We start from the raw sequence: 8,766 nt of genomic DNA, 5'->3' as shown, positions 1-8,766 counted from the left end.
AGGAAAAAATGGGGTCTGGGGGGGTTATCAGCAGCACAAGACAAAACAAAAAATTTTAATTGCAAAGACACAATTTAAAGTCATACTGAACTTTGGAGTACACAAAAGAGAACAATTACAACACTAAAACTTAAAACACTGAACTTTTTACTGCAACACCACAGTCAAACAAATTAAAATCAAAATTTTAACTGATAAATTATTGAATAGAACATTGTAAAAATAAGACTAAACTATTTCTCTTGGGGGGAGGTGGGCCAACCTCACCCATCCAGTTAAGATCGTCCCCTGGCCTTCCAACCCTAAACGAGTGCTGCCTCACCCCATGGTCCACGTAGATCTCCTCTCCCAGCTTGATGTCTCTTGTTGTTTTTATTAGGAGAAATGGGTCTGCCAGGCCTGGGAACTTCACTAACAGACATTTGGTGTTGATGATGTTGGCAGAACGGTTTATTGGTCAGCCAAAGATGGCGAGCTGCGGATGACTGTCACACAGGTGGACTTGAGAGTTTATGCAGAAGTCCTTGGTCCCCAGACTTGAAAAAGTAAATCTATGCATCTTGTCCCGCCTTCAGGGACCCCTCAAGCCGCCAGCCTCGGCAGCAATAGTGAATATTCCATGGTAGTCACATGCGATGGACCCTTTGATGAAAGTCCTGGTTGCAAAGAGTCATGTGGAAGAAAAAAAAAGTTATTAATTTATTATTTTAATTACAGAAGTGTCAGTTTCCAAAACAAGATCAAGGAACCCACCTCTTCTGCTGACAGTGTTCTTGCTCTCCGAAATGACAAGTCCCATTCACCTCTGGTCCTGGATGTGGCACATAAAGTCCTGGCTGGCTTTTGGGGTGCGGTGGATAGCGCTGTGCAGATCTCCAGGACCTCCTCTGCAGTGTTAGAGTTCCCAGTTCAGTTGGACTTTGCAATGAAGCTCTCCACCTTCTACCGGCTCCGTTTAGCCAGGAGACAGAAACTACCCATGCATGCGGTTAGACCTGAATATAACATGCCCTGCATCAGAACCCGGTAAGGTAGGGTCAGTAAGAGGAGGAAAAGAAAAAAAAAACTCAATCAGGTGGTACTGCCTTGTCTTAAACTGAATCATCTGCAACTTGTCAAAGAGGCTCCTTGTCAGGGGGGAATGCTGCCTCCACTTTCTTTTTAGGAGGTGGCGCATCATTCAGGGTTACCTAGAAGACTTGAGAAAAGTGCCCAGGTCTGTGTATCCCTCACAGCTTCGCCTCCACCTTTTGGGCATCAGAGCATTGTCTGTGGAGCTAAAGGAGATAAATACATTAAACACATCACCGAACACAAACATGGCTACCCCAAGATCAAATGCACAAACTCTGCTCAGCTTTAGGTCTCCGCTCTGAGCTTCCACAGGATGCAGGACTGTTGCTTGTTTCCTACTCTGAAGATTGGAATTTTGATTGTAGAGTCCTTTTTTCATCATATTCTTTAATTTCCTTTTTAATTTCTTAATTTTCTAACATGAAGCTTGTTTCAGCCTTTACTCTCACTTGTGAGCCCTGCCAAGCGCTGGAACGGTTCAATGAGATTAGAACTACAAACATGTCCACGAGTTTTGCCCAGAATGCATAAAGTGTTCAACATGTATCCTCAATATATAGTGTTTATGTCTTGGTTTTTGGCTTGTACTTGAATACCGCATGGATCAACAAAGGAAGAGGAAGTTTTCTCGTGTGCAGGGCCGTGCAGAGACCACTAAAGGGGCAGGTGCTCAAAAAAAGGGCACATCTAACCGCATTCTAGGACAGAATATTAACAAAGCCACACAGCTTTCAGAGTTTAATAAACAATGATAAATTACAAAATTGTGAGATATACAATCAAAGCTAAGGAAAATCTAAAGCATACAACTATGCATATATGAGATATTTAATTAGTAATTTCTTTCTGCAGGTCTATTTTGTTAAAGTAAAATATTCAAAACTGCAATTTAGCAAAATATGTAAATCAGAGCTAGACCACCAGACATATTTTGTCTTTACAGAATTACACTATTAAAAATATAAACAAGGACACAATGCAACCTTTTAGTGGACTGTAATCTATAAAAAGAGCTGCCTGTTTGCTACACTTGCAGTGGAGATGAAGGTGGTCCATTCAGGAAAGCAGAGCTGCATCAAACTTTAACGTGGAACTGCAGAAAAAATTTAAAAAATCAATTAAAATAAATAAAAATAAAAGCAAAAATTGAATTGTTAATGTCATCGTGACAAAAGCCTACTGAGTTTTGCTTAAAAAAATTTTTTCTCACATGACATCGTGGGCAGGGCCCAAAATCGCAACAAAAGATTTCTAATGAGTGCAAATAAAATTTTGTTTGGCAAATAACTTTCTAAGTTCACAAGACAAAATGAGTTATTTAATTTAGAAAATTATTCATTGAATAATTGGGGGAAAATAACTTCATACTCTGTGAACAAAAAAAAACTAAATAATAATAATAATAATAATAATAATAATAATAATAATAATTTTAGTACATGTTATCATGTATCAGAAGAGGGCTTAGAAAATAATAATAATAATACCAAATAAATAAATAAATAAATTGACCAAAATGGCACTTCAGGGCAAGGAGCAAGAGGGACAGGTGCTGAAGCATCCCCAGCCCCCCCTGCACGTGCCTGCCCGTGTGGGATCATTTTGATCTTTTCACGGAGAATAAGGTAAATAATTATTCCGTTCTCATTTCCACTTTTTATCATTTTCCTTTCGGCTTATTCCAATTACTTTCTATAGGATATTTGAATTAGTTTACAGGGATTAAATTTCACTTACTTTGTAGGTGAAATGTAGGACTTGCTCCCAGGTGTTGTATTGCTGTAACTGGAGCACTTCCACAATACTGAGGCATCATCACGCCTTGCATGGCGGGGACCTTTGCTGTCTGCAACACAGCACTGTTAATAAATAGACAAATTTAGATTATTTGATTATTTTCTTACTGAAGTAACTGAAGACCAGCTGTGGTTGAGCAAGAAAATAGAAACAAATTGATAAAAGTGAAGATTGCTTGATGCCGTAGTCCAAAGTGAAACTTATGTGGAGCTATAAAGACTAGGGAGCCTGGCGCAGCACGCTGATTGGCCCATTTGAATTCAGGCGCCTTAATGTGAAATGATGCTCCAGTCTTCAGGGTGGAAACCATTTTAAATGAGATACTGTTGAAATAATTCAGTTTTATTGTGCATAAAAATACAGACAAAATATTATTAAAGTATGAATAAATAAAAAGACATCAGATTATTATTTTAATGCTTTTGGGATCATAAGATATATTTTAATCAATAATATAGGCAGCTAGTTGTAGGCCTAACAAATTGTTGACTTTGAACTTATGAGCTAAACAGAATGTATATTTAAAAGCTACACACTGTGTTCTTTGCAAACAAAATACATCCAAAAGAGAATAAAAATATTTTTTATAGTGTATGGGCTGTTGTGGATGACAGACATCAGAACCAACAGCATAGATGAGCTGGGCTTCCTGAACACCTCAGCAGAACCTGAGCCTCCATACCATGCTGCATTGATGCAGTAATTCAAATTCAAAAATACTTTATTGATCAGAAAGGGAAATTTAAATAACAGTGCTACTCCAACGGGCTGCCACCCTGAGTGGCGCAATTATGGAATAATAATAATCCATGCAAAAGAAGTCAAAACATACTGTGCTAATTCATCACTTAACACAGCTGTACATGGTGCCATCCATTAATTGTGTTCTGCTTCTCCAACACAAAACAATGCCAGCAACAAGATCATTTAGATTTCCCTTCACTCTGAGACACCATCCACCATTGCACATCTTTGACTCTCCACCCCTTCATAAAATATTCAGAGTGTGGCATTCATCCAGCTGCTGCCCCCACCTCCCCTTCCCACACATGTCTGGCAGGCAGCCAGGGCATGTGGCCTTTTGAGGGCAACAAAGGGCAGGGAAAGTAAGAAATCTATTCATCTTTAAAATTCAGAACAGGGGAATAGATGTTCATAATAAATAAGTTGATCATCAAACAGGACTGGGTTTTCTCATGAAGTCTGTCATTAGCTATGAATTCACATGCTCACTTCTGATCATGTGACCGTTGAGGGACGATGCAAAACTCCCAAATCAGGAGATGGGACATGTGGTATAGAGCCACTTTACCATGAAACAACAGCAAACTCTAGTTGTTTATTTTAGAGGGAAACCCATGCTGAAGGGAAAAGCCCTTCAGCATGGGTGTTATGACCCATATAGGGGTCACCGAGGTACTGCAAGGAGGTCATGATATTTCCGATTAGTTTTTTGTGTGTATATTTTTGTATATTTCACTAAAATATAAAACAAAACATTAACATAAAAACATGTACAACATTTGTAAAATTAGGTGTGTGACACAGGTGTGAATATTTTGTTTCATTATTATTTAAGAAGAATTGAATATTGTTTTAAGATAAAACAGGGTGAACATACATTGAATTAAGATGCAGTACGGAGTTGCAGCACAGGCTGACAGTGTCCTGTGAGTCAATTGGGTTCATCTTAGTTGTATCTGATACATGAAGGTGTTCACAAGCAGTCTCAGCCTTATTTTTGTTTAACTAAGGTGGGTAAAGGCCACCAATCACATGTATATGATTACTGCAATCAGTAGTCTTACGTAAATATGACCATTTGCATGTCGCAACACACCCTTCAGAAAGGGCCATCTTGATGAAGCTTACTGGAAATGGTGTCTGCTGTAAGCCTCCCCATGGGGAGAGGCTAAATCTTCCTCTTGTTTCAACTTTAATAGCTCAGTATTTGGAACCATGCCCAATACTGACTGACTGGCTTTGTTCACTTCTTCCCCAGCCATTGCCAAACCCTATATGGGCAGAGTACAACTCTAAATTAATGCAAAAAAAAGTAGCATCATCATTCACAAATTCTACTTATTTTTGTTGGTTAGCTCAACTGAAACTCAACTGTAGATGAGAATGAAGCAGAACTACATAAGAAGCCAATGACTAGGCTAATGCTTTTACAATTGGTATGTGTGGTTTGTCTTGGAATTCTGTTTTAGGTTTATGCCTAACATGTCCTCTGTTCTAGTAAAACAGTAACAGTTTTAGTTGTCCAAATAAAATTATTCCAGAAGAGCTGGAGTTGGTCCCATTTTAGGATTTTTGGAGACTTCATTAAGCATCTTATAGCTCTTGGTGTGAACTTGCTGGGACCATGAGACCACCAGACATGTTGGCAGTGGTCCTCCACTGATAGATTGTTTTAAATAAAGCTGATTTCAAATTCTTTTGAGGCCTCTTTTAATTCCTTACAAGACCCATAAACTGCAAAAATATTCATCCAGAAGACCAAACCCTCACTTCAGTCAAGAACACCAAACTCAATACCTGTTTCCATTACAAATATGCATAAATGTTTAGTTATATTCCATCAGTGTCAAAAACACCCACAATTTTGCAATTGCAGTGTTTCCATTAAATAAGAAATGAAATTAAAATAGCATGTGAATGAGCTTGTTCACGCAATAAGTCATAAAAATCAGTTTTTAATTACATTAAAAATCTTGGTAGCAATGAATGTAAACAGTTACTTGTTTTTTTTTTCCAGGATTTGTATATAAAATCCACATGTCACAAGTCACAAGCCCTGGTTGGGTGTGCAGTTTTTTTTTATTTGTATTTTTTAACATGACTATAAACTTACATCCTAACCTTGTTTTGGTGTAAATGCTGGAAAGTGTTTTCCACATACATGTGCATCATCTGAAAGGAGTGCGTTGAGCTACAGACTGAACAAGGAGACGCTCTGTTCTGCTTCTAATGACTTAACACACAGAGAAGACATTAAAATTCTTAACTTTATGTGACTCACTGAGGAGAAAACCTCTTTTCAAAGCATTTTCCAGACCAACAGTGAAAAAACACTCACCCAGACCTCAGTGACAATGAGCTGACCTGACAACACTTCCATCAGAATCCTCGGCTCAGAGGGAGAAAGTCTGTACTGCACACAAAAAATCCACAGCAGGACAAAGAGTGCTCCCACATTCCACACACATACACACACACACACACACACACACTGACCCAGAGTCACAAGAATGAAAGGCTTCCCAGTGTAATCAAAGTGATTTAGCATCTAGACTTTAAGGGATGTATTTGTGGCTCTTAGCAAAGAATGGAGAGAACTGTCCCTGAGGGAATGTAACAGAAATCTGAGGAAAACCACACAACATGGTGGATGTGGATTTGTTTCACACAGTTTATCATCTCTTTAGAATTTAATACATTATTGTGCTGAAATGTATAGTATTGAGAGAACAAGCTAGGCATGATCCCTGGGGAGTTACAGAGGGCTCTGATGACCCTGGACAATGAAGCAGATTGAGCTTCTGACCCTGACAGAGCATGGAAATTGTGTGCTCAGATACATGGAGTAGAAATGTCAAAGGTGATTTAGCATTATTCTGAGCAGATCCCTCGATCAGAGACATAAAGATGGCTGTAATGAAATGACATCATACTTATATAGCAATTCATTAGGACCCTCAAAGACATTTTACATAAAATCAGTGATTTCCAGTCATGCACACATTTACATGCTGATGAGAGATTGCTGTAGGCATGAAAGTCAAGCTTTGGATAACTGTGACAAAACCTGTGCTGGGATGCATCCTGTCAGTAGTGGACTTCTGCTTTGGTTTTTTCTTTTCTTATTTTCATCATTTGTCCCAGGCTATTTTAGTCTTTTAGTTTGATCATACTTTATTTCTGGGTTTGTTTTTCACTTATTTTATCTTCTCATTCTAGTTTATTCTGTTAGTTTAGTCCAGGAGTGGGCAACTCCAGGCCTCAAGGGCCAGTCTCCTGCAACTTTTAGATGTGTCTGTACTTCTAAACACCTGAGTCAAATAATGAGGTCGTTAGCAGGACTCTGGAGAACTTGACTGTTCTTGTGAGAACAGTCAAGTTCTCCAGAGGTGATTCAGCTGCTGGATTCAAGTGTGTTGGACCAGGGAGACATCTAAGAGTTGCAGGGAACCGGCCCTCGAGGACCAGGATTGTCCACCCCTGGTTTAGTCTCTCTTTTTAGGTCTTGGATTTATTTAGCTAGATTTTGTAATTATTTCTGTTATTTAGGTTCTCTCCCTTCTAGTTTACTCTTTGGTTTTGCCTTAATCACTTTTCCATTTACCTCATCAAGCCTCACTGCTCCCTTCTCAGCTGGAGTAAGTTCCCCTAATAAGTTTCTTTCTCATCACCACTCCCTCCTCTGTATATCTACTTCCTGGACTCATTAATAACCATTGGTTCCTTCTGTTTGCTCCCTTACTCTGTTGCACCTACAGCAGTTGGCCCCGGTTCATGTGCTGGGGTTTCAAGTTTTGTAGTGTTCTGGACTTATTTCATTAAACTATGGCTCATATGAACATTCTATTCTCCTGTCTGCACATTGATCCTACTCTAATTCCTGCAACCTACATGACACATCGACTTTATGAACAAGAACGCAGGTACCAGAGTTTAAAATCGGATGGTTTCTATGTTGAATGAAGTAGTGATTTTTGATATGACTCTTTGACCTGAGTATCGCTGCCTCGGGGAACAATGTGTGGTTCTAAAAATAGTTACATTTCAGTGAGTTCCCTTCAATGCTCTACACACTAGCCATTTTTCCATCTAAGTATTTTTATGTATGTTTTGGAGCATTGCATTAAAAAAGGTTGATGGTAATGGCAAAACTTAAATATCATCAATTTTGCCAATCCTTTTTTTCCCCCTGTCAGCAGTAGTTAACTAGACGCACTCCATCTGGTGTGGGAGTAGTGGAACATTCTTATTAAAGGCACAGACCCACCATTAAAGAAAGTTTTTGGAAAAATTACAGACCTCTTTCCATTTTACTGAGATGTGTGGTTCATGCTAGTTAGCAACCTCAAAACAAAGACATGGTACAACAGATAGAGTTTTGTAAACATTGTTAAAAGACTAGCACTTACGTAGGTTTGCCTGACCCTATATAGTTTTCATTTATTTTTACTCTCTTTTTCTATCATATATATATATATATATATATATATATATCCTGAGTTTAGTCCTTGCACACATTTCTGGATGAGAAAATCCAGAAATTTGTGCAAGGATGTGGATGTCTACCCATCTGTCCATATCCATCCATCCTTCCATACATCCATACATCCGTCCATGTTTTCCCATGTCTCTATCAGCCTTTTAAGTCTTTGGTCTTTGTAGGTTGCATATTTAAAGGTATACTAGAGTAAAAATATATAAAATATTTTCAGCATTAGCTCATATACTTCCCCGCCATACCCCATAACACTAAAAATTTGTTTGCTTCTATTGAAAAAAGTCACAGTGTAAAACCTAAAAATAGGGATGCTCAATTCAATTTTTATTTATACAGCACCAATTCATAAAGTATTTCATCCCAGGACATTTAAAAAAAAAAGTCAATTCAGTCCAGTCATACAGAAAGATTCAAAGTCAATTACACAAAATTTTTGTTATTCTTGTTGTGCATGCAAGCTAAATTTATTAATTAAATTGGTTAATATTTTCTGACAAAGGAAACCCATCTAGTCATTGCTTTCTCCTGGAAGAGCACATGGAGAGTGGATACGTTGTCTCATTGACTTTACAGCAATCCCTCTGTTGCGGAAAGTGCCTCCACTGTATGTGATGCTTAGCTTAGTGAGTTGTGCGGGTGCAAGAGATGTGTGG

General features: G+C 38.4%; 2 long non-coding RNA genes across 2 annotated transcripts in view; both read right to left on the bottom strand.

Moving 5' to 3' along the window:
* The window catches only part of LOC106942042 (uncharacterized), a 9,372-nt gene extending 3,351 nt beyond the window's left edge, over positions 1-6,021 (bottom strand). The window contains exons 1-3 of the long non-coding RNA XR_001423527.1: positions 5,954-6,021; positions 2,812-2,933; positions 754-1,277 (exon numbers count right to left, since the gene is read on the bottom strand). This is a non-coding gene — a long non-coding RNA (uncharacterized LOC106942042). The remainder of the gene's footprint in view (positions 1-753; positions 1,278-2,811; positions 2,934-5,953) is intronic.
* Positions 6,022-8,368: 2,347 nt separating this feature from the next.
* The window catches only part of LOC106942043 (uncharacterized), a 20,607-nt gene continuing 20,209 nt past the window's right edge, over positions 8,369-8,766 (bottom strand). Inside the window, exon 3 of the long non-coding RNA XR_001423528.1 lies at positions 8,369-8,379. This is a non-coding gene — a long non-coding RNA (uncharacterized LOC106942043). The remainder of the gene's footprint in view (positions 8,380-8,766) is intronic.

Source organism: Poecilia latipinna, unplaced genomic scaffold (genome assembly GCF_001443285.1).
Source record: "Poecilia latipinna isolate Pla-1442-1.1 unplaced genomic scaffold, P_latipinna-1.0 Scaffold4005, whole genome shotgun sequence".
NCBI classification, from domain to species: Eukaryota; Metazoa; Chordata; class Actinopteri; order Cyprinodontiformes; family Poeciliidae; genus Poecilia; species Poecilia latipinna.
The sequence above is the reverse complement of the archived record's forward strand: the minus strand, read 5'-3'. Positions and strand labels throughout refer to the sequence as shown.